Below are 26,480 nucleotides of genomic sequence, written 5' to 3' on the forward strand. Positions count from 1 at the left end.
AGACCATGATGGTGATACCCACAGAAACAGCTGACTTGAGCTTATGGGAGCTCACTGACTCCAGACTGACAGCAGGGGAACCAGCATAGGCTCAAAGTAGGCCCTCTGAATGTGAGTAACAATTGTGTGTCTAGGGCAGTTTGTGGAGCCCCTGGCTGTAGGACCAGCTTTTATCCCTAGTGCTTGAACTGGCTTTTTGAGGCCCATTCTCTTTGAAGGGTTACCTTCCTCAGCCTAGATACAGGGGGGAGGGCCTTGGTCCTGCCTCAAAGTGATGTCCCAAATTTTGTTGACTCCCCATGGGAAGCCTTACCCTCTCTGAGGAGTGGATGTGGAGGTAGGGTGGGTGGAAGGTGGAGGAGTTGGGGGAGGAGGGAAGGGAGAGGAAACTGGGATTGGGATGTAAAATGAGGAAAGATTGTTTTAAAATAAATAAATAAAAATAAAAAAATAGAAAAAGAAATGGTTTTATCCTTTAGTGAATTACAGAATCATGGTGGCAAATGACAGATAGGTAAGCAGTCAATCACTTCACGACACTTTTTATGAAATTTGGAACCAACTATAGCAATCTTCTTCTCTCTAGCCCTTTCTCTGCTCTATTGGTAGGTCACCTTGGCAGAGATCTCTGCTAGGGTAGATGACACAACATGGATAGATGATATTCTGATTATTTGACGTTTGATTATCTCTTCAAGCTTTTTCTTCCTATTAGCTTTGGGTAGGATGGAAAATATCACTATTGGTAAAAGGCACGAAATCATACCCTTCTACTGTAGAATATGTCAGGCATCCATAAGGTCTGCTAATACTCCATGAACCATCACCTAAGGTCAAAGTGTTCAGGTAAAAGCCAAGGCTGTTCATTATGTTCCTGCTTCCCTTTCCACGTTATTTTCAAGGAAGCCTGGACAATGTATGATTTCATCCATATAAATTAATTGTGTATTTCTAAAAAATGTACTCTTTGTTTTAAAGATTATAGCAACAATGTTGTTATTTAATAGAAGGTAAAAAGTCCTTATAGTCCTTAATTTTCATGTTGAGATGTATTGACATTTTCCACTATCTTAAAATATCATAACATTTCCTTTCGTGATCAATTTTATTTGTTGCACTGGATTTTTTTCTCTTTCTTTTAATATTTGGGAAGTTTGTTTTTGTCTTAATAATTGTGTTTTCTTGTGCTAACATTTTAAGAGGTAAAGGTTTCTCCTCCACCTTTTGGCTACTATGAGATTTTATCAGTGTTTGCTAGCATTCTACATGAATCTAATCACTATTAAATGGTTTGGTTTCATATATTTAATAAATATAAGTTATCAATAAACATTCTACCTTTTATATGACCTTCCCTTCCATTTTGAGTCATTTAACTGTATTTTGTTACAGCAAATATATATATATATTATATATATAATATTATACATATTATATATATTGTAGCACACACACTATTGTAGTGTACATTGCTTGGGTTTTAGGTTTCAGGGATACATTGTCACTTAAATTTGTAGTGTATAATTTGATGTCTTAATTGCTTTAGTTTTAAGGCAGATTTACTTTGGAGGAATGCAAAACCTAGTTCATTATCACCAGCTTCTTGGAATTCTCAAATTTTTCTGAGTGCTCTGTGGTTTCTCTTTTGCTTCTTTATTTTGCACAAGCATCATGATGTTTAGTGCACGTTTTCACAGAAAACAATGTTTTTGAGGAATGCATTACATGAGAAGGGACCGTTGTGGCAGCTTCCTGTCCTCTGAATTAAACCCATCATTTTGGAAGAAATACCAATGCAAAGTACTTTTAGCGTTTATTCTTAAAGAAGTATTGTTTCTGTACTCTTTCTAGTTTTCACCCCCACTGCATGATATTTTCTTTGGTTACGTAAACATTAAAGGTATAATCAGAAATGAGGAGAAAGGAGGAGGGAGAAAAGGACCACACCAATGACCTGCATTCTGCTAATGTCATTAAACTTTGTTCAGATAGTTTATCAGTTTGCAAAGTAATAAAGCATTGGGTTTAGCATCATTAGAACTAACAACAAGATTTCTTCCTTTAAGCAAATCCCTTATTTTAGAAGAAAAGTAAAACGTTAACTCTTGGGAATCATTATTGCAATAAGAGAGAAAGCAGTAAACATTTATAGCAGCTGGACCAAGGCCAGTGACGTTCTGGATTGGGAAAAGTTCAGTGCAAACTGAGTAAATGGCTCATGTAATGGGAAGTTTAATTAATAAAATGGGGAGGATGGGGAGACGAGCAGATTCTTCATTGCCATATGCAGAATGGGTTTTCCGGTCATGATTGCCTTGGATTGTGATACTGTACCCATTAGAGGCACAGGGAGAGAATCTGAGAGTGCATTTTTAGTACAAAAATATTAAAAACTTTTTAGTTGCTTTGGGGCTTAAAAAGAACCTTTGAGAACTCATTATACATCCTGTTTTTTCTTTAAATTATTCTCATTTTTGTTCCCTTGGAGTTTAGGAAAAAAACTCTGAATAGAATAATGATAACTACTATATATATATATATGTATATATATAAACTACTATGATCATATATATAATAACTACTATGAATATATATTATACATAACACACACACACACACACACACACACACACACACACACACATATATATATATATATATATATATATATATATATATATATATATATATATATATTCACCGATCTCCATCCAGTCTTCCAGGTGTCTTATTTGCTTTCTCTACAGCACAGAAGGGAGGCAAGTAAGGGTAGCAACACATAAAAAGTGAGGGGACTTCTCTGGGTTAACCCAGGTTAGTTTTACTCCAGAAATGTACCCTGAATCATTGTATGAAAACATCTTCTAAACACCACATAGTCAAAAATAAAACTGAGATAATTTCAGGAAACAGATTCCTGTCGAAGCTAAGGTCAACTTGAGAAGCCCGGGAAACCTTACACTGAAGAAAATACTTCTTTCTTGAGGTACCACTATCCCCGTTGCTCTGCTGACTCCACTCAGCAAACTCTTCCGGATGCCACACACTGTACCAGATTCCAGCAACGTAATCACGCGTGAGATTCCCCGCTTGCTTTGTGTTCAGCTGAGAGGTGGGTCTCATGACCAGATAGGTCGCAGAGCAGCGTGAAGGTTGAGTCCTGGTGAATCCCTAAGTATCAATGATGAATTATAAGTCAGGTGATGAGGAGGGAAAGAACGCCTGGCGAGAAGTTTTCTAAGGATGTTGAATTGCATTTGGCTTTCCTAAGACTTTCTGAGTTTCAGGAATGAAAGTCCCACCTTCCAGGAAATGTGCCAGTCCCTAGTGTCTAGGCTTCTGTTGGTATGGGACTTTAGCGATTTCCCAGGAGGGAACTGTTGAATCCATTGCCAGTTATGCTAGGGAAATTGCCATTCACAATTGTCACTCTAAGAATGTTGCTTCAGCCTTTGCACCCAGATTTTGGTTAAGGAAACTTGGTTCAATGCTCAGTTGGAAATGGGAGTCCAATGAGTTTGTTGCCGGGTAGCAATCCACATTGTCATCAAAGACTTTACAGACTCAAGCCTGAACCCTGAGTTCATCCCACGTGGGTACAATCAAGATAATAGACTCTTGTAAGGGAGCAGCTCATTTAATGAACAAGGAACTGGTTGAGACAGTGTTCAAAAGTCAGCTGGCGGGGGTTCAACAGCAGAGTCATCACTACAATAGGCCTGAGTGTGCAACCCCTTATCCTCCGAGCAAAGTCGAGTTGAATGTACCCATTTAAATCCCACAGGAAACTGGATGTCATGCATCACCGAGGGCATCGTTAATGATTTTAAAACTTATGGTGTCACTTTATTGTTTTATGGCAAAGTTTGCCGTCATATTTCCATTGTAAAAATATTCAGGTCTTGGAGGGTTGTCTTTTCAAATGATCTATCACATAATTAGGATTCTGTCATTTCTTTAGCTTTACCTCTCGTTGGAGAGCTTAACTCTTCTTTACCTTTCTCTTTGCATTCGCTGTCTTTTATCTATTCTTCCTTCCTTCCCTTTCTTTGTATTCTTTCATCCTTTCTTTCCTTCTTCTCTTCTCACCTCTCTTCTTTGAAGGGTATGGGAGATTAAAGAGCAAATACAAAAATATAGTGTTCCAAAATGTTTGCTTTGCTGTATAAAAGTAACGCCAGCCAATGCAACGTCCTGTAAGATTAGGACTATTGACTCATTCACTGTCATCTAGGGGAAGACAGGATACCTGGAGACGATCTCAATGCAGCTTTGTTTTCATTGGTGTAGCACGAAGTCTCCCTGAATCAATTTCTCACAGCTCAAGGGGAAAAAGTTATTATTCAGTAACAAAGCAGATATGCACGTTATTCTTCTGAAGAACGCACAGGTCTTTGGGTTGCTATTGTCTTGGTTCCTTTCTGAGGCAACTTTCAATACTCACATCAGTGAGGGCAAATACCACAAACTTCCTGAGCTGAAATACAAGAGAGGCTGGATGCTGCTGAGAAATGGAATTTTCGTTTGTTTGTTTGACACAGGGTTTCTCTGTGTACCTCTGGCTGTCCTAGATCTCCCTCTAGAACTCCTGGTTTGGCCCTGAACTCAGAGATCCACCCCACCTGTCTCTGCTTCCCTCGTGCTGGGATTAAAGGCGTGCAAAACCACAGGCTGGCCTGTTTCTGTTGTTTTGAGACAGGATTTAGCTGTGTACGCTGGATTGTCCCAGGACTCACTACAAAGCCCAGGCCGATTGCAGATTTGAAGTGATCATCCTGCCCAAACTTCCCAAATGCTGATAGTAGATTATAGATGTGTGCCATCATGGCCCACTAGAAGTTTTGTGTTTTGAAAGAGGCAAGGATTTGGGAAAAAAGAGAACTCCAGAATTAGAGATAGACACTGAATTCTACACCATGTTTATGCTGAAATTATTTCAAACATTCTTGGTTCATTGATCAAGAAACAGGCTACACTAAAGGTCTTCTTATGATTCCCCCAGAGCAATTGGTTAGAAAAAACCCCTATTCCCTTGTTGTAGAGAACCAGTAGTCATTGTACAGTCTCAACATAAACCAGAATTCTTGTTTAAAAATTTATTCTTCTGTCATGTATCCGCACTATAGTTTCCCCTTTTTCCCAGTCTCTTGCCCACCACCTTGCCTCTCCCCCAGACCCACCTTCTTCCAGTTCTCGTCAGAAAAGGACAGGATTCCTAGCGATATTAAACAAACATGGCGTATCAAGTTGCTATCATACATCCCCTCATATGAAGGCTGGACAAGGCAACCCAGTAGGAGGAAAAGGGTCCTAAGAGCAGGCAAAAGAGTCAGAGACAGCACCTATTCCCACTGTTAGTAGTCCTACATACACCCCAAGCTTCACAGTCATAATGTATATGTATGTAGAGGACTGAAGTCTGACCCATACAGGCTCCATGATTGTCAATTCAGTTACTGTGATCCCTGCTTAGTTGATTCTGTGGGTCATTTTCTTGGGGTGTCCTTGTCCCCTCTGGCTCCTACAGTCCTTTCTCACCCTCTTCTGCAGGATTCCCTGGACTCCACAAAAGGCATTAGATTTTTAAACAATTAGACTTAGACATAATTTTAAAAAATCTCAATCTTAGCACCACTCTTGTCCTAAACCTTGGGGTATGCATTTCTGACTGAATTCAGATGACAGATTCTGCCCCACGAATAATGCGCAGAGCTTATGGGGTCGAGTCTGAGCTTTCCCCTTACTGTTGTGTCCTGGGAACTATAATGCAATCTTATCTTCCCCCTCCGGTTACCCTTATGCAAAAGCTGGTGTCTAACCAGTTTGACCAGGCTTGCTTCCAGAAAATTGTCCACACCCTCTCATTTACCAATAAATGATTCTTTAGATTCTTCACTAAAATTTAGAAGCCAATTAACTTGTTTCAAAGGACCCTATGACTGTGTCACTAGCCGTAAATCAGGTGATTGTGAAGAATTGTTTCAAATCTTTACTGGAAAGCGATGGGCAAGTGTTTTACTAATGACTCTAACAAGAGTAGAGAGTTCTTCAAACTAAAGATCTTTTAAAAATAAGCACTTTGAACAAATAGAATGTCTTTCCACCAGACCAAATATTTTATAGTTTGGAAAATAGCAAAAGAATTTTGGACAGCCTCGTGACTGAAATTTTGGTTTCAGAATGAGAAAAATTATAGAGGCAATAGAGAAGAAAAAACGTTTTTTGCCCAAGAAATTTCTTCCATAAGCAAACCCCCTCTTATTCCCGGTTGTAGTATCGAGATGTTAGACCTGTTGCTTGGCTTCAAAAGTAGCAGCAATAAAACAAGACACACTAAAATTGTAATAACTGGAAACCGAACAAGTCCTAATTTTCATTCTTGAAATATTCAGTAAGAATATTGGCTTTCCTGCGCTCTGGTGTTAGAAATACTGGGTAAAGAACGTAGGAAGAAAGAGCCTCAGTAACTGATTTCCTTGAGCTAACCCTAGAATCCTCTTCTGGAGTACTAGACATGTTCTGGAGCCTCCTTATTTTGCATCTGCTTCATGTAATAAACTGGAAGCAAATGCCATTTCACTTCTGAGAGAAGACATAGAAGGAACATAGAGAGGTCTCCTTTTCTGTCTGTTTACTGAGATCTTTTCTCCCTGGGGACAGACAACATCAGACTATAAAGGAGACACAGCCAGAAATCAAGGTGTGACTTGAAATACTATGAAAAAAATCAGAGCACTATAAATGTTCACTGATCTTCCCAATCCAAATATTTAGAAATTAAAATAGATATATGGAGTTAGCTTTTACATAGTATATGTAGAAGCTTAAAATATATCAAACACTCACGTAAAGCTGCATGGAACATTGAATTTAAATTTGTCTTACTCAAAAGATATTAATAACTTTCTTTGCAGGTAGTGTTATATTTTGGCATACCCGGTGTTACACCAAAGGCAAAGAACATAGCAGGAAAATGCCAAGTAATGGCAAAAAAATAGCAGTGTTTACTTAGCCGATCTGAAGACTATTAAATAGTTTTGCTAAAGAAGAAGTAAGTATAGGAGAGTGCTGAGGAATTTTATTCCCTTTTATTTTTGAGCAGCCGACAGCATAATGACACCAAACTTCTTCCGGGTAAACGAGTGCAATTGTCCAAGCAGAGGTATACAGAGAGCGAAAATATTAATCTCAGGCCTATAGTGTGTACAGTTTTAGCCATGGTGTCAGACCGTGTATCAGTTTCGACTTTTTCTGCTGCCCCCCAGGAGCCATTCTTTTTTTTTTTCTTGAACATAGTTTCAACTACCTACCTCACAGGGTGGCCTTGAGTTTTAAGTAAGGTAGTCTACAGGAAATCATTTTGAAAACGTACCATAAATTGTCTCGGAGTCTGTCACATCGCATTCTGAATATCATGTTCAAGGGGTCTGTTTGAAACCAGTGTTCAAAGAAGTAAAACCTTTAAAAGTCACTGTTTACCAAATGGTCCAGCCTTATCAACGTTATCAGCTGAGCAGGAGCCATTATCAAATGGAATGGAAAGAGAGTGGCCAGGGAAGAGCGAACCTTCAGGAGAGAGGGCCGCGGAGCATGATGGGAGGCTGCTGTGGGAGTTTAATGTAGCAACAGTTGCAGCTACGGCTCTAGACTTTGACCCCATCCTACGCTCCCTCTTGTGTTTGTGAACACAAAGCTTAGCATCCTGCTTTGCAAAGCCACAAAAGGCTCTCAAAATCTTTTCCCATTTGATTCTGTTATCTCTTAAGAAACCTTCCTGAGAGGTGAAATGACCCTCATTTTCTACATCAGGGGAGTTGAGGATGAGACAATTTCAGTGAATTGTATGATTCCATACAAGTTAAGACATCAAAACATCTGCAGTCAGCTCTACAAAGTTTGCTCCCCAGACCAGTGTTCTTCCTGCAACACTCTGCTGATTCACGCAGCAACAGTGATAACAAGAGCAGCCATTGTTAGCTAGGTAGTGTTATCGTTGGGAGTCCATTAAACAAATTAGCTCATTCAGCCTTGAAAGAAATCCTTGTAGGGAGAACCTTGCACAGCATCTCTGAGATAGAAGGCTGGTGAAGTGAGAGAAAGCCGTGTCCTGTGATGACCTCTGATGGGGCTTAGCCTGCAGTTACCTTTGATGAGGTCACTCAATTCTGTCATTAATGAGTCTTCACAATTGAAGTGTTTGTTATAGGTTGAGAGAGGCTGAACTTGGAGTGGAGACATTTTTCCAAAATGGTATGATTCTAATAGAGACAGAGGATGCACCTTGTTCACGAAGGAGAAGAAAAATGAGCGCACTCTACAGTTTGGAGTCCTGTTCCCAAGATCATAGTTTTGTACTCTATCTGTAGCAGCAGCTGCCTGCGGTGGTTTGTATGGAAAACCTCACAGCCAAGTTTACCTCTTTTACAACTGAGACGGATGATGGAGCCCGCCCTGGAAGCCTGAAACCCAGCATCCTTATCACTGGTAGATGTTCTTTTTAGTAAACAGGACTTTTCAAGCGAAAAGTGAGAATTAACAACTATGTCAATTAGGCAGTCATAAATATTGTGGGCTATCTATCTACCAGAGAAGACGGCTCGGAAAAGTATTTAAGCAAACAGAAAGTTATGAGCAGGCCGGCGACTACACAGAGCATTTCGGGTCCCAGTGTAGTCCCGGCCTTTTTCAAGCTGAGGTTTTTTTTTTTCCTCCAGCATAATATGCTTATTGATTATTTGGAAGTTTCATGTAATGCACTCTGATCACATTTACTTCCCTGTCTTCCCAGGTCCACATCTGTCTCCCGGAAGCACAAAAACCACATCCTGGCTTGACATGCTTCAGTTAACAAGAACAATTAACCAGAAGCAGAACTAAAGAGCCAACAAGCAAGGTAAGTACATTTAGAACATTTCTGAGAGCTATGGACTTTGGTCAATTAGGACTTTGCTTTCGTTTTGGCAAGCGGTGCTGTGTGCTGAGTTTTAGATCCTGAATGGTTCTTCAATCATGGAGTCAGTTATGCTCAGGTCCTAGGGCCTCCTAAGGTCCGGGGCCCTGTTAAAATAAAGATAATGAAAGTTTAAGAAATAAACTATAGGTGAAAGTCACAGCCTACACATAATAGTATCTTTGCAAAGGTATTCAACAGAGAGGAGAAGCCATTCAGATAGTTGGTCTTCTTCTCTTTTTAAACCCTAACTCTTATAACACTAGGATCTCAGCCATGGGGTACACACATGACGCATCAGGTGACTCAAGCTGGCTTGATGATTCATGATTTTTCAGGCAGTAGGAAGCTCAGAACTGTACACCCATTCACCCAGCATAATGCTGAAAATAGATGTCTGATGTGCAGAGACAATAGAGTTTTGTTTCTTATTAATGGTATACTATATCCTTACCTCTAGAAGACTTTTTGCATGTGTGTGTGTACATGTGTGTCTATGTGTATGTTTGCGTGGTATGATGTGGCAATGTGTGTGTGATATCTGTGTGTGTGTGATGTGTGTATGTGTGTGAGATGTGTGGTATATGTGTATGGTATGTGTGATGTGTGTTATATGTATATGGTATGTGTGTATATGTGATGTGTGTGGTATATATGTATGTGTGTGTATATATGTGTAATGTGTGTATGTGGTATGTGCATGTCTATGTGGTATATATATGTGTGATATGTGGTGTGTGGTATATGGGTATGGTATGTGTGTATTGTGATGTGTGTGGTGTATGCATACATAAGAGTGTATATGTGATGTAATGTGATGTGTGTGTGTATGTGTGTGTGATGTATGGTGTATGTCTATCTCTTCAGTGTTGGAGGTAGGGCTGATACGGGTTATAGATGAGAAAAGGCTAGTTCTCCACAGGAGGAATAATTTTCATTCCTTCGGTCTCATTATTTAAATTCTCTAAGAGTGCAGTTTTCCTTCTTGCTTGCCGCATTTCTGAGGAATTAAAGCACCGGTTAGCCATATTTTAAAATGTCCATTTCCTTGATATTAGAGGCTATAATATAAGGCAAGAGGACACTTTCCACTGAGAAGAAACCCTTTTGAACTTCCTGACAAAGATCTTCTCGTGAACTATGTGCGTTGTGGTGTCTGAGATACCCTGGTTGCCGAGATCAGGAAGATCCTTCAAAGTGGATTTGAATTTAAAAAAGAAAATAATAAAGGTCCACATTCTGTATCTTAAACCATTTGGCAGTTGTGAAAACGCACCATAGAGTGGGGCTTGAGTCAATTGATTTTTATTTTCTCGTTTTCACGGGGGCTAGAAATCCATCCTGGGTACCAGTGAGGCTGGGTTCTGGTGAATGCTTCTTGCTTGGTGCTCTGCATCCTCACCTGTCAATCATCAAGAAAACATCCATCAGGTCTGTCTCTCCTCCGACTCTAGCTTGTATCAAGTTGACATAAAAACCAGCCAGCCAGCACAGCTCCTACAGGTCTTAACTACATATCTATTTATTTAAACCAATATAGTTGTTATTATATTATTAAATGCCTGTCTCAAAAGATATTCAGCCATATGTCCACGTCTTATAAATCTTGATAATGACTATAATGGATCTGAAGAAGAACTGTGAATATGTAGATTTTTTTTGTGTTTTTTTTTATGTTGGTATATGGTACATGAGAAATGAAAACATTTTAATCTTGTACCCAAGCAACCACAAGGTGCATACAATCTAGGCTCTATTTGTGATGCAGTAAATAATATGGAAATGGAATAATTTGTCTCTACCATTTAGCTTGATTAAGTACTCCAACATTCGTTTGCTTTTCTTTATTTAGATATCTTTGTAGTAAGTCAACAATGGAATCAATACATGGAATTCTAAGTGAGCTCATTACCTGGCTTGGGAAATATATATATATATATATATATATATATATATATATATATATATATTTATGTCAGAGTGACAGAGAAGGGATGTGAGGCTTTGAGAAGGGAGAACCTGGCAATAACAGCAGTGTGGGCTTGTGGAAGAAATCTTTCTGGATAATTAATGCCCTTAAGAGCTGTGTGATAGTTTGGCCAGTAGAAATGGGATTGGGGTAGTGAAGGAGAAGATTCTAGGCCAAGGGAACAGCATATGCAAAACCACAGTGATGTGGGATAGAAATTGTGGCATGTTTAAGCAGTGCAGCATATACACAGAGAAAGAGGAAGGAGTCAACACTTCACTGAGTAGTCCAGTGATGTTAGAGGCCAAGCTAGGACTGACAGGTTTGATCATATCATTCTCACAACACTCATTTCAAAGATTAGGAATATAGGATCAGATGGGCTGGGAAACTTGGCTGTTTTGTGTATCAAGCAAACAATAGAACTCGGATTTGAGTCTCTATTTGTCAGTCTGATCCTCCCCAGAAGGGATGCATCTCAGAATCTTAGATACTAGGTAGCTATGGTGAGAGACAGGATTTCAAATGAAGGGATGGCAACTCTGAGAAGCTTTGTTTGTTTAGCTATGGTGTTTGGGTGTTTACTGTTGATGATTCCTGGAGAGAGCAGTAGAGAGTTGAAGCACACGGTTGAGGCAGAGATGATTTATCATGCGGTAAAAAAAAGATAAAATAAAAAAAATAAAAAAAAAACCATGTTTACCATTCTAGTATTTATACCCATCACATATCCATAGTCATATTCTTCTACTGTTAGTACTTGGGGTAAGAAGAGAGAAAACCAAGTGCACTTTAGGCATGTGTGCCAATCTTTAAGAGGCATTTATGGAAAAGAAGGTAGAGGAGACCGAAAAATGGTGACCAGAGAGTCAGGAAGAAAACCAGGAAAGAGTGGTGAGATGGAAACCAAAGGAATGAAGAATTTCAACCCGAAGGAATACTTTAGGAGAAGGCAGCAGTTAGTTAAGTTTCAAAATAGGACTAAGGACTCAGTCCTATTCCTGTTGGAGTCTACTGAGTGATGAGTAGGTACTAAGAAAACATGATTATTCCCATTAGCATCTGGCCTTTTTTGAAATTATAATATAATTGCATTATTTTTCTTTTCCTTTCCTCCCTCCAAAACCTCCCATATACCTTCTTTCTTTTTTTCTTTCAAATTTATGAACTCTTTTTCTTTCTTTTACACACACACACACACACACACACACGCACACGCACACACACACATGCACACACACATGCACACACACTCCACTCTTAAATTCAACTTGACCACTCCACATTAATGTTACCTGTATATTTTTTAGGACTAACTGTTTGGTACTGGGTAGCCAATTGGGATGCTCTACCCTGGAGAAGCAATCTATCCCATTGGTCACTTTCTTTAGCTGCTGTTGGACAATGGTCTGTACGCTGTCACTTGTATTCTAAATAAATGCTGATTGGTCAGTAGCCAGGCAGGAAGTAGAGGTGGAGCAATGAGAACAGGAGAATTCTGGGAAGAGTCAGTCTGCAGTCTTCACCTAGACATGTAGGAAGCCAGACACAGAGCAAGCAAGATGTGACTACTTTGCCAAAAAAGGTACCAAGCCACATGGCTAAGATAGACAAGAATTATGGGCTAATAAAAGTTATAAGAGTTAATAAGAAGCCTGAGATATTAGGCCAATCAGTTTATAATTAATGTAGACCTCTGTGCAATTTCTTTGGGACTTAACAACTTTGGGAACCGGGCAGGGCAGAAACCTCAGTCAATAATTAGCTGCCAATAGTTCTTTATCTGAGGTTGAGGTTCCATGAACTCTCCTCCCATGTTAATCTGTCTTTTGGTGTCATTTTGTTCAAGTCATGTTTAGGCATCCATGTTGGTGAGACTTCCTGGGTATAGCTACATATATTACTAGCAGACACAATCTCACTGCAATTTCCTTACCCTCTTACTCTCTTTCTCTCCCCTTTTCCACAATGATCCCTGAACCTCAGGTACAGGAATGTGTTATAGATGGACTATGTGCACTGGGCTCTGCAATACTGCATTTTGATTGGCTGTGGCTTTCTGTGATGTTCCCTGTCTGTTGCAAAGAAAAGTTTCCTTGATAAAGGGCGAGGACTACACTATCTCTGGGTATAAGGACAAACCTTTAGAATGTAGTTAAGGGTTGTTTTGGGTTGACAAAGTGACAATTGGAGGGTCTCCTCTAAGATGAACGATACCACTAACCCTAGATAGTTGACTAGGTTTCCAGTACTAGGTTGATTTCTCTCTTGATAAATGCATCTTAAGTCCAGTTAAAGAGCTGTTGGTTACCAGCAAGGGATGTGTACCACTCCTCACCTTTAGCGTTACCATGTGGGGCTAGGTATTAATGTGGTTGTTGACAGGCATTATTCCTGGATAGGGCCGTTGGCTATTTCTGTCCTTTGAAGCTTGCGCGGCATCTTCTGGCACTACCATGAAACCCGGTGCTCAGGGAGGAGGCTTTCGTGTCAGATTCAGCTCAGCGCCTGTGACTGAACTGCACAGTGTCTTCAGCAATAGGGAGTTGTCTTCCACCTGTGTCTGGTGTTGTTTGTTGCCGTTTTAGGTTTGTTTTTCAGATGATCTGTGGTGTTTGCGGGTAGGGATAGAGAGCATCGTTGACCCAGATGGGCAAATTTTCATTTAAACTTTATATGTATATTCATATACTGTCTTCTATGCATTACAGCTATTTTTAGGTAGTTAATAATATGATTACTTGTGACTTTTTTTCAGATGTTGTTACTGTTATTTTACCCTCCTCCTTCTTTCTGAGTTCATGTTCCTTCCCTTCCCTTCCTTTCCTTTCCTTTCCTTTCCTTTCCTTTCCTTTCCTTTCCTTTCCTTTCCTTTCCTTTCCTTTCCTTTCCTTTCCTTTCCTTTCCTTTCCTTTCCTTTCCTTTCCTTTCCTTTCCTTTCCTTTTCCCCCCCTTCCCTTCCCTTCCCTTCCCTTCCCTTCCCTTCCCTTCCCTTCCCTTCCCTTCCCTTCCCTTCCCTTCCCTTCCCTTCCCTCCCCTTCCCTTCCCTTCCCTTCCCTTCCCTTCCCTCCCCTCCCCTCCCCTCCCCTCCCCTCCCCTCCCCTCCCCTCCCCTCCCCTTCCCTTCCCTTCCTATCCCTAATGAAAACCCCCATTTTCCCCATTTCCTCCTTCAGATCGCACATGCCCTGCTATTCCCCTCTTTGTTGTTCTTCCTTGCTACAATATTCCCTCTTTACTTCCCTGGTTTCTGGAGTTACACCAGGCCATGCACTCACATCTGAAATTTTGGAGCAAGGACCCTCAGATGGGAGAGAACATGCAATGCTTCTGGTAAGTATTATTATTATTATTATTTTAATCCTTATACCTCAACTGGGCACCTAGAAGAAACAAGAAAGTTTGAATCTGAAAGTTGGAAGAGTCCTCAGACAGTTTTCGTCTCATGTAACAGATGAACCCTCCTGTCTAATCGGAGTTCACTAGAGGCTGGTTCCTCGCATCAAAAAGGTTACAGGCCCTGCACACACCCGTTTCATTCTGTTTGCATCAATTATTTATTCTTCAGAAGACATCAGGAATGACAGCAGAAATGAAAATGTTCAGAAATTTGTATTTTGAGTCTCCCCAGAAGCATGTGAACGAGGTAGAGAAAAGGGTTCCACTTTAGGGATGAGCTCAGAAGATGTCAAGGTTAATGTGAATTAACACAAGGTCTTCTAGAGATTAATTAATGAGGTCAGAAGAAAGAATCAGGTCTGACCTCTGGTCCTTTCTGAATCACAGTGCTATCATGTAGATGACTGCATAACCGTGTGGACCGCTCTCTTGCTTTTTATTTCTTTTTTCTTTTTTCTTTTTTCTTTTTTTCATGTAATACCTAGCCCCCCTTCCCCTCCGCCCCGCCTGCCCCCAGGCTTTGCAGCAAAAAGTGAATTCTAGACCTAAAGCTCTTCTGGCAGAATCCAATAGTAGAGATGGTCCGCGGCCAAAAGGCTTCCCGAGTCAGTTTTCTAGCCTGTGGGCCGTGCTCACTCCCAGGCTTGCACCCAGGATTAACAGCGAAGAGCTGCTTGTTTAAGAGAGTAAGCTCTCCTTTGTTGCTGACAAAACAACCGCACGATTCTGTTTTGATAGCATTTAGGGGAGCGGTTTAAGAGCTGTGTGGGCGATTTAACCGCTGTAGAAAGTCAGTCTGGGTATCGCAGACCAGCTGAGCCGGCTTTCCTTTGGCGTGAGTCCTGCACACGGTTCTCTGTCCGCATCAGATCAGCGAGCCGCATGTTGAGCTTGTTCTTCCAGAGGTGATACGGAGAAGGGGCCTCCAGATTCATGACCCAGAAAGAAAAAAAATTAAACCTAAAGATTGGTATGGCTTTTTATTCTCTCCGTTTTCTTTCTCTGATCAGCAGTATTGAAATTAGATTCTAAGTTTTGACATTGAGGTGTCTAGGGATATACAGAATTTATACTTTAAAAAGAAAACTGCCCAGAAATGTAACTTCTGTAGTTAGACGCCTTTTAATGAATTTAACCACTGTAGCTGTGTATATAGTTCACAAATGGCTTTTGATTGTTTTTAACCTCTGGTCCTTAATCATGCCCACGCAGGCTTAGTTTTTTGTTAATTTTTTTTTTCTGCTTTAGAGATGATCTTAAAAGATCAATACATTTGTCACAGACTTAGGGAAGGGGGAGAAGAAGAGGAAGGGTAGGAAGGTGACCTCCATGGATGCTATCAATAAAAGATCGGGAGCAAAAACTCTTCAGATCTTGGCTCTCATTTCCTTTATGTTGGCCTTTAATGGATGGCGTGTATGCGCACCTCCTCTTGATAGAACGCAATGCTTCCTTTCCATTCTGTTTCTTCTTACCTCAATCTGTAGTCTTTTCCTTTCCTCTTCCCTCTCGCTGGAAACACAGGGCAGCACCAAACGTGAGCTGCCTGCCACCCGCATTCAAGCTAACCTCTGAAATACCTGCCCCCAATTTGCTTTCACTGAGTGCTTCATCTGCATGGAGGAGTATCTGCAAGGCCACTTGGCGAGACCTGAGAGTTTCCCTTCTTTAGCGAGCGAATGAAGAGGTCACTATTGCCTCACGCTTTGAGTAGTCCACAAAGAACCAATTCTGCACTCCCTGACCAGGAGCCTTGGCTGCCACTCCCTGACTTCTTGGCGGAGTTATCGGGCGGAGCCTGAGACAAACACATCTTTGGGTCTTGAGAAGTGGTTGCATTTCTCACTTGGGGATAGTCATGAGATAAGTACAAAAATATGTTCTGAATGCTTGTTTTGTGCCAATACTTGAAGGCTATGGAGACAGCTGGGACAGCCCCTGCTCTTTGCAAAGCTCTCCCTTCATAGAAGGTGGGGCAATCCTGGAGCCTGTCAATCCAAACTTGGGAGACTTCTAAATCAAAAGATGCATTATCAAGAACAAGATAGAAGAATTTATAGCTAGCCTCTGATCATCTCTCATAGAGATTTCTAGAAAGTTGAGCTCCATGAGCTAGATTTTGAAAGCTGGCTAGGACTTATCAATGTAGGCAACAGGCATAAGAGAGGAGTGATGGGGGAGGGCATTGAAGTGTGTTGTTTATAATAAAAGAAAAAGTCAGTCACTCAATACTAGCCTAAATGTTGGATTGGAATGCAAATTCTCAGAACAACATGGTATTTGTTAAAACAACAGTTTAATAAACCTGTGCCTGCCTCAATCCTGGCCCAAGGACTGTTTATAGTGTCCCGGAAGAACTGATTGGATACAATCTTTAGCCACCCTATGGCTCACTGCAGCTAGATACACTGCCTGGCACTTTCCAATGAAAACTGATTTAAGTAGAAGTCATAGGAGATGATGGATAAAAGAATAGACCATACAAGAGCAACTCAGGAAGAAAGGTGGGCAAACTTGGCCACCTATTGAAATGTAGGAAAGACTGAGAGGTCTGGAACTCTTGCACGTTTCCCTAATTCTGAATCTCTATCTAGAATCCTTCAGATACCATGTCTTGAATAAAGATGCGAAAGAAACTGTCTTTATTTTAATGGAGCTTCATAACCAGTAGAATAAATTATATATATGCATAAAAATTATTAAGACATATTTTAAAATTATGAGGTCATTACAATCTAAAGGGAGGACCCTAAGGCTTAACTGAGTTCACTTAGAACAAATAGGGGATGAGGAATAAAAGACATTCACACTGGCAAAGAGGATGTCAAATTGTCCCTGTTTGCAGAGGACCTGATCTGTACAGAAAACCTTCAATTCTCGACCAAAATTTGCTAGAATTAATAAACAAGTTCATCAAAATTGCAGCATGTAAATCAGCATGGAAAAATTAGCAGCATTGTCGTATTCCATTTGTGAACATCTGGAGAAGAAATTAAGGAAGCGGCCCTATTTACAATAGCTACATAAACAAAGCAAAACACCAGAATGCATTTAATCAAAGGACTAAAAAGTCTTCACAATGAAAATGACAAAACATCAGTTAATGAAATTGAAGAGGACACACAAATTAAAGTGCCTTCCATATCTATGGATAGGAAGAGTCAAAAATCATTTAAGTATGCGTATCACGCAAAGCAACCTAGAGATTCAGGGCAATTCCTACCAAATACCGAGGACATACATGGTGTGGTGGTAAACAGCTGTAATCTCAGCACTTGGGAAGATAAACCAGGAGGTTCACGAGTTCCTCTGGACTACATGGTGTGCTCAAGACTCGTCAAGACTAGGCAGTGAAGTCCTGTCTTAATCAATGCTGGTGACAATCGTCACAGAACAGAAAAAGAAATCCCCCAAATTCTTACAGATACAAACAACTCAAGCAGCCAAAGAAATACTGAATTATATGAACAAAACGGAAGACATTATGCTACCTAGTTTTCAAATACAGTACAGAACAAGCATAATCAAAACACAAGGCATTGGCATAGGAACAAGGTCTAAGACCATTTCAGTAGAAAAGAGAATCAAGAAGTAAAGGCACATCTGTATGTACAGCTGACCTATCCTCAGCAAGGTTTCTGGAATCAGTGTTGGTAAAAATGATAGCATTTTCAGCAAAGGGGACTGGGGAAATGGATCTGTGCAGAGTGAAGCTAGACCCTTATCTCAGCAGGTGTGAAAAGTATCAACTGCAAACGGAATAAAGAAAAATGTGCGAGCAGAAATATGGAGTTCCTTGAAGAAATCCACAATCCTGCATGACACCGGGATTGGAGAAGCTTCCCTGGGTAATGCTTCCAAAGCATTAGCACCAAAGCTAAAAATATACAAATAGTATGTCAGATAGAAGTTTTTATATAGCGAAGGAAATAATCAACGGAGTGGAGAAATAACTTTATCAAATGAAAGAAAATACCTGTAAACTATACACCAGATGGGGTTGAAATCTAGATTATATGAAGAACTAAAACAGCTCAATAGTAAAAAGTCCACGTGTAATTTGACTTAAAATGAGACAATAGGTTTAAATATACATCTTTCAAAATAAGGCATGCAAAGAGCCAAAAACATGTAAAAAATACTCACTCTCTCTAATAATCAGAAAAATGCAAGTAAAACTGAAATGAAGTATTATTGCACTCTAGTTATAATGCTTAGATCAAAAGACAAATGAAAACTAAATGTCAAGAAGGGAAATCTTATGCATAGTTAGTGAAAACATGCCGTAGTATCTTCATTATAGAAACAATATAGAAATCTCTCAGATACTTAATACAGTGGGATAGAAACATTTCTCACCCAGTAGGGATACTTGCTACCAAGGTTGAAGACTTAAGTCCCTAGGAAGTTCAATATCTATATCTATATCTATATCTATATCTATATCTATATCTATATATATATATCTTCTACTATTGATTCAGCCACCCCCACTGAGGGGTACATAACCAGTAGAATGGAACCAGCTGCAAGAAAGCTACCTGGGTCTGGACTCAGGAAGAACTAGGTGGGAATTTAACCTACAAGAGTTGGGACTTCCCTACAGAGCTGCTGAATGTGAGGAATCTGAGCAGCATTTTAAATTCTCATGGCAATGAGATTAAAGGCAGGGATGAGCCCAAGATGAAGAAGAAACCAATATTTGTCTTTCAGACATTAATTCTGCTGACCTTATTGGCAAATATTTGTCCTTTCATTGTGTCTCTATAGCACCCTGGTTCTCCTTGAATCAGAATCCTTACTTTTCTTTCTTGTGTTTATTTACAAACAGAACATGAGAGACATGATTATGTCATTATTAGGGAGTATGGTACAGTGGTTAAGACTCATATAGGTTTGCATCTATTTGTTTAGTATTCTAATATATTGATATACTTTTTGAATTCACAAATCAAAATGTACAGTATGGTGCCTTGAAATACCTGAAATGATGACACATACTTGTCTAAATACCAAGGCAGGAGGATTGCTTGAGTTCAGGAGTTCTGTCATAAAATACACTATGTAGTTCCTGTGTCCTCACCAAATTTGACATCAATATGCTGACCTCCTGTGCATGGAGAACTAGAAGGTTGCCTAGAGAGGGGAGACCTGGCCCAGGTTGGAAATCAAGGACTTGAACCACTTCAGACTGAACACCCTTACTGAAGCCTTGAACTATGCATGCATCATGGAATAGCTAAATCACAATAATTAACATAGTTTCTACATAGCTAATAACTTTTTTTTAGTAATAAGATCACTAAAATTCTACTCTTTGTGAAATTCAAGCACATAAAATATTTTTCCTAACTACATTCACTCTGTTAGGTCTTACATTTTTCATGTCTTGAAAGACATGGCAATCATATCATTATGTAGGCAGATTATAAAATATGCCCTTTTCAAATATGTTCAGTTACTTATCTCTCTTACTGGCCTTATCAGCCACTGCCAGCTCTTTCCCTTCTTAGCCTCTATCCCTATTACGTCACCTTCCCCCTTCACATTACCTATGTTCTTTTACTCTGCCTCCTTATGCTCTTTCTCACCCCCTCCACCAATGCTCTCATTCTAGTTTCCCACATTTACAGGTGCTCAAAGTTAAACGCACCAACCTAAATGTTTTATGATAAGAGGCACAAAGAGGTGTAAGCATGTGGGAATTATGCTTATCACAGAAGTCATAGATTTCCAAAAACAATTGCAGTGGCAACCTCCCCTTGAGTTGTTGGTCAGAGGTGTCCTACAGGTCCCCCGAACCATACAGGGTATTGCTATTTTTCTCAAGAACTTGATGGTAAGAGCTTACTGCTGAGGGCATTACACATGTTGGTCCCAGGACATAGAGAAATCAAGTTTGTACAAACTGGGAAGTTTCCTTCATTTTTGCCAGCTCTCATGGTGCTGGTAGGTCACATTCAGCCTGCCGTGGCAGAGAAGCCATTAATAGTCTTACCCAACTGGGAGACCTGTGACTTGCAATGATGTCTAGCCTCGCAAGATACACCCATAGGAGCAACAGTGGCTGGCACAATTGTCATGGGGGTAACCAACTGATTTCAGTTTGCATTTAAGGCTTACTTTACAAGTGGAAATACATGGCTGATGCTGCAAGTATGGCCAAGGGCTCATGGTTGGTGTTCTCACCACCCACTACTACTATTTTTTTTCCTAAATGGACATAGCATTGAACTGCCCTCTAAGTTCATACCTTTCTGCACATAGAGCAGCTCTCAGACTCATCACAGAAGTTGCTTTGCGTAGCAAGTAGTGATTAATGAAGAAACTCACGACTGGTCAAACAGCATAGAACAAACTACTGTGAAAGGCTCAGCTACAGGTGGGACATCTATGTCACACCCCATCCCCAAGATTCAGGGAATCATCTTGGAAGAGGAAGCAGCAAGAGTGAAAGAGCCAGAATTCAGGGACACTATGGGGAAACAAAGTCTTCTGAACACAGCAGGACTGCTGCTCTCATGAGTTCACAGCAGCAATGGTTGTCTGCACAAGATCGGTACAAGAGCAAGACTGTCAACACTGCAGCTTGGGTGGGAAGGGGTTCACGAGTTCCTATTCCTAACTGTTGAGCTATAGACAGTAATGGCTCCTGGGGGGGCACACTGAAGTCTGCTGTGAGGCCTGGAGACCACCAACGTCATGATGACCTGCATCAATGAGAGAGAGAGAGAGAGAGAGAGAGAGAGAGAGAGAGAGAGAGAGAGAGAAAACACAGCATTCCAACTTGGCACTGCCTCTAGGTCCCAGGAGGAGGTGTAAGAGGACTGCCCATACCTTCAATAAATGAGTTGACTTTTGTTTTTTCTTGGCTCCTGGGGTCTGTGCAGTTGATTCCATGCTTCTCACCCCTCCTCCAAGAGGCTACCCGCTTGGACTCATCCCCTGCAACATTTAGATTTATTTGATTTTATGTTATGTGTATGGGTGTTTTGGTTACATGTATGCCTGCGTACCATATGCATGCTTCATGCTGGCAGAGCCCAGAGGTGGTGGCAGGATGCCCTGGATCTAAAGTTATAGGCAGTTGTTAATAGGTTGGGGGTGTTGAGAGTCCTGGTTGGTCCTCTAGAAGAGCAGCACCAACTACTCTGAAATTCTGAGCCATGTCTCCAGACCCCAAAGAGTCAATTTTCTTTAAGGGGTGGTTTCTGATAAATTTATTACACTTGAGTGGATGACTGTGTACTTCTGTATACATGGACAGCAACTTGGATTTGATGGATTATTAAATAAAAAGAAGAAGATAGGAAGTTAGGGAGTAGGAGAGTAGAAGAGGATCTAGGGGGAGGTAAGGAAATGACGTGGGTATGATTATGATCAAAACATTGTATGATATTCTCAAAGACTTAAAAAAATATTTATTAAAATAATAAAGAAAAGTAAAGGGAGGAAGGGGGAAGAAAACCATTGCCCAAGCAGTAGCTGAGTGGAGATGGGAGCTCACTGAAGGGAAGGACAAGAGAAGAGTGCACGCTCTTGAGGTTAGATAAGTTGGGGAATGATTTGCCATCTCTATAAGTAGAGAGAGACATATGTGCTTAAGGGGTGTGCATTTGCATATCTGGTTTTGGCTATAAAGAGTAGGATGCTCCCCAACACTGAGCGATCAAGTAGAAATGAAATCATCTTTCCAGGGGTGGTGGAGTATGGAAATCAAAGCCATGGTAGCCCAGAGGAAGGACAGTGTGGCTCACTCTTGTAGGTGCATTCTAGAGTAAGCATGGGCAAAGGCTGGTCAACCAGAGCACTGTGACCCACGTCTGATATATATTCTTTTTAAAAAATGTTTATTTTTTATTATGTATACAATATTCTGTGTGTATGCCTGCAGGCCAGAAGAGGGCACCAGACCTCATTACAGATGGTTGTGAGCCACCATGTGGTTGCTGGGAATTGAACTCTGGACCTTTGGAAAAGCAGGCAATGCTCTTAACCTCTGGGCCATCTCTCCAGCCCCCTGATATATATTCTTAATCTGATTTGTGAACTCTGAGTTTCCTCATTAAAAGTGAAAACATAGGACTTGACTCAGCTTCAAATTGTTGTCCCTCAAAGTGGAAAAGAAAATTGGTGGCAGGAGAGAGAGGGAAAAACAATAATATAGAGAAAGAGAAGATGGGAAGGACATGGACAAGCTTTAACATGGGTCTTCCTTTCTAGGATCTGATGCTAGCTACAGGGGTAAACTTCCCCTGCCTATGTTAGGCACAGAGCTTTGGATGCAAATTGAATCTGATCACCTCCACCCCCCACCCCACCTCCCAGATTCCAATACAAGTGAATGCATTTGCTCATAGAGGGTCATAAACACTTCATAAAACCTGACCTTTCCAAGAAAGGATTATCTATAAATAACTACAGTGATCCTCTGGGTGCTAGGCATAAGCCTGATGGAGGGGCAAAGAACTCTTTTCCTCAGCTCCTGGGCATCTTTTTTGGAGGTGAGGGGCAGTTGGGCTTTGCCGAGGCTCATCGGTAAGCCCATATAGTCACCTATCCAATTTCCTCTGGCATAACTCACTGATGCTTCCACAGGGCCCCCTCTGTTTTTGCCAAGCCATGGAATGAAGCTATCAGGAAAAGAATATTAAGATTTCTGTTTCTAAATATGTCGTGGGTGAAGCTCCTTTTAAATATTAATTGTGGCAATGTTGGAAATGCATAAAAGAACTGACAATCATGCTTGTTCAGACCACGGAGGGTTTAGTTTCAAAATGTGGTTTTGAGTTGCAATATTTTTTTGGTTTCTTCTGCTTATAAGCAATGGGTCAATCAAAATCCTCTCTTCTGAAGAAAAGAAGACCCGCTAATGATGCCCATTCAGGGTCCTTAACGTGTGTGTATATATGTGTGTGGTGGGGTAAGTGGTATGAGGGCGTGTATATTATTTATGATGAGCTGATTGGGGAACCAAATGAATTTCAGCAGGATCTTCTAAGTGTTCACAAGGACATCAGCCATAAGGAAGAGGCAAAGAAAACCCATCCCTACAGTTGCTAATATATCTGTGCCCTTGGGTCAAAATAAAAAAGAATACTCTACATGCAGACAGCACCACACAACTTTTCAGTCAACGATGCTGATGAAGCGTTTACTTGCACACCCAGTTGATCCCTTGTTGTAGCTGATGGTCAGTAAACTCAAACACGTAAAAAAGCAGAATTATGGGATCTGGTGACTGGGAGTTTTGAAGTCTGATGGTGTGAAGTTGGTTGTAATACTTCTGCTGGTGAAGCCTGTTTTGCAGACTTTGTTTTTCTCAAAGCTCCAACACTCAGAGATTCTGAAGAGTGATGTGTACAGAGAGAATGCTGGAGTTTGTATCTCGGTAGGGAAATATCACACCCAGTCAGGTGAAAATTGATTTGTTGGGGGGAAGTATAAATCATTTTAGCTATGACAACATTTTGCGGCTCTTCAAGGCTCAAATCCATGTGACAAACAAAACATTATATTTATTTCATGATACTGATTAGGATTAAAAGGTCGAAAGACTTTGGGGACAAGGCTGGGGTGGGGGTGGGGTGTTCTTTCATTACTATGGAAATAAAAAGTTGAATTAAACTGGCTGAAGAAAAAACCTTGGTGCTTGGATTTAGAAGGATTTTAGGCAGAGTCCCCACCGTTTAACTAACAAGTTATGTTCCTGAGTTTCAGGTGTCTTTGTCTGTGAAGCAGTCATTGCAATAGACAGCAGCAAATAGTCTCACTGCTTCTGTCGTCTCATACGGTGACCTGTACTGTGACCTGTGATAGTGACAGCTCAAAGTGCTTTATAAGAATATTGAATGAAGCCATAGTACAAAGAGAAATGAATGGTTTCTCCCCGGTGGTGTTTGATTGGCCGTTGAGATGGTAACAGTGAAACTCTGGACTTTCCAGGAAGTGCAAGCTACTGTCCTTTGACCCTCCTTCCCATTGCCCTGCACACTCAGAGTTCAGAGCTGTGGAGAAGAGAACCAGGCAAGGCAGGTAGCTGCTTCTCTCAACTCCAGCTGAGACTTATTTATTAATATTAATTAATTATTAATTCTTACAAGTATTATTAATTATTATTAATAATTATAATAATCTTAATTATTATTCTTACAAGTATTTTCATAGAACATTTATTGTGTTCTGCAGATTCCTGCAAAGAGACTTCTTGAATAGCCGAAGTATAATAGAGCCGCATCTAAATTGATTTTGGCCAGACACTGTGTGGATACACGGAGAACGAATTCACATGCTTGGATCAGGAAGGCAAATGTCTGTTCTCCAAATGCAAGGATTTTTGAAAGGCTATCAGGCAAACCGACACACAGAACCCTTGCCAGTGTGACGTGTAGACAGTGTTGATGTGGGGAGGGGTGTTTGGCAGGTATCACAGGAAGGACAAAGCCACAAAGCCTTGTGGCAAGCAGCTGTTTAGCTACAGATGCATTGCTGTCACTGCATTAAGGTTTTTCCCTAAGTTTTATTCATGCACTTTACACTGCATGCGAACACAGCCGCCTGCATATCATAGCGGCACATTTGGGAAGGTGAAGTTGTCTGAAGAAATCATCAAGCACCAATGCTTGTAACTCAAGTATTAAATGCAAGTGTTCCTTTTCCCAAATGATGCCAGGCCTCTCTGTGCTTACGTTTTATGGAGTAAAATGTCTTGAAGGCAGAGATTTTTGTCTTAAATGACATCTCTTGCATAATCACATTTTGTTTTCTTACCTTACATGTAGTGGGTCCTCAAAGTTCCACGTCGAGTAAACGAATGCACTGTGCAGCTAGAGACAAGAGGGCAGGCCAGTCATTCATGGGTCATCATCTACACTCTAGACACAGTGCGGCACACACCACAGCTCTGATTTTCATATAACTCATAAATAGTTTGCTGGCCTCACAAAATAAATAGTGAACACTAGAATCAAGCAGAAATGTCCTATGCATGACAGCAAAGGCTCTTTTCTTGAGGTAGGAAGAAAAGTCACCAGTAAAGAGAATGCTGCCCAAAACCTTCAAACATGAGGAATGTGAGTGACCAAAGTACCCAAGTGCTGGGCTGTGACAAACATCTATCTCCGTTTAATCACAGAGGCTAGACCTCCAACAGGCAGTTCTCAGACAGGAACTGAGGGAGGAAATGATACGAAGGAAGGCAGGTGAAGTTTGACTTAAGGACAATCCTTCCTTGAACCGTGTGACAAACTGGAATGTTTCAATCTTCTACCTAGCCCACCTTTCTCTCACTGTGCTAAGATTGGCATCATAGTCGGGTGACTTTTGCTGCCTCCTGTCTTCCTCCCTACTTCTTCACATGGACATCTGACCTAATAAACTGCTTGCATGTCTACTCTATGCTGCTGACTGCTTAGAGGTCTCCACTAACACCCCTGTTAGAGGTCTTCCAAACACTCCCTGTTCCACATTGATATTTACAAGTTAAATAAGTTTCCATTAAAACTTTCTCTCCGGTACTCCTTAGTACAACCACTCTGGGTTGGAGCTTGGCATTTGTAAGACAGTTTTTGTGAACTCATGCATCTCCCTCCAAGCATTGATCCAATGTTTATCTTCATTTTAAGACGGTCCCTTAAAGTCCCGAGTGTGTAACTATCTCCTCAGCCCTAAATTCTCATATTCCAGGATAGTGACTGGTGTACAGGATGGGATCAGTAAATAAACTCCAAAGGAGTGAGAACAGTTCAGATATGTTCTTCTTAAAGCCCACAACATACTCATGCTTGTTCAAAAACATCTATCCTCTGGACAACAGAAACTGAAATGCTGTTTTAGATGAAGTCTTTATCATTTACTTATTAGCACGTCAGCACATTCTCTGGGGATAGAGACATCTTTGTACGAAATCAACAAGTGAACCCAGCGGCCTCAGGTTGACATCAGGAAGGAAACCCAGACTTCTAATTCTGAATGTTTTCCTTTCTCTGCACAATGTTCTTTAGTTTTTATAACTCACAAGGGTAATCTAATTCGAGGACTTTCTCTCACCTTGGAATCTATCATTCCTATTGTAATTAATGTCACCAAATTTACTACTGTTCCTTGTATACATTATGTTCCCTGCAAAGTTTACTTGCCTTGTGACTACTTCTCCAGTTTATTC

General features: G+C 40.6%; 1 long non-coding RNA gene across 4 annotated transcripts in view; it reads left to right on the forward strand.

The window, feature by feature from the left end:
• Positions 1 to 26,480, forward strand: part of LOC125390065 (uncharacterized) — a 278,533-nt gene that overhangs the window by 125,311 nt on the left and 126,742 nt on the right. For 2 of the 4 annotated variants that reach the window (XR_015736760.1, XR_015736762.1), the window contains one exon: positions 8,789 to 8,893. This is a non-coding gene — a long non-coding RNA (uncharacterized LOC125390065). Of the gene's footprint in view, positions 1 to 8,053; positions 8,485 to 8,788; positions 8,894 to 14,046; positions 14,252 to 26,480 lie in introns of those variants that run through there. The other 2 variants (XR_015736761.1, XR_015736763.1) reach the window with 2 other exon arrangements.

Source organism: Myodes glareolus, chromosome 26 (genome assembly GCF_982192425.1).
Source record: "Myodes glareolus chromosome 26, mMyoGla1.1, whole genome shotgun sequence".
Classification (NCBI taxonomy): Eukaryota; Metazoa; Chordata; class Mammalia; order Rodentia; family Cricetidae; genus Myodes; species Myodes glareolus.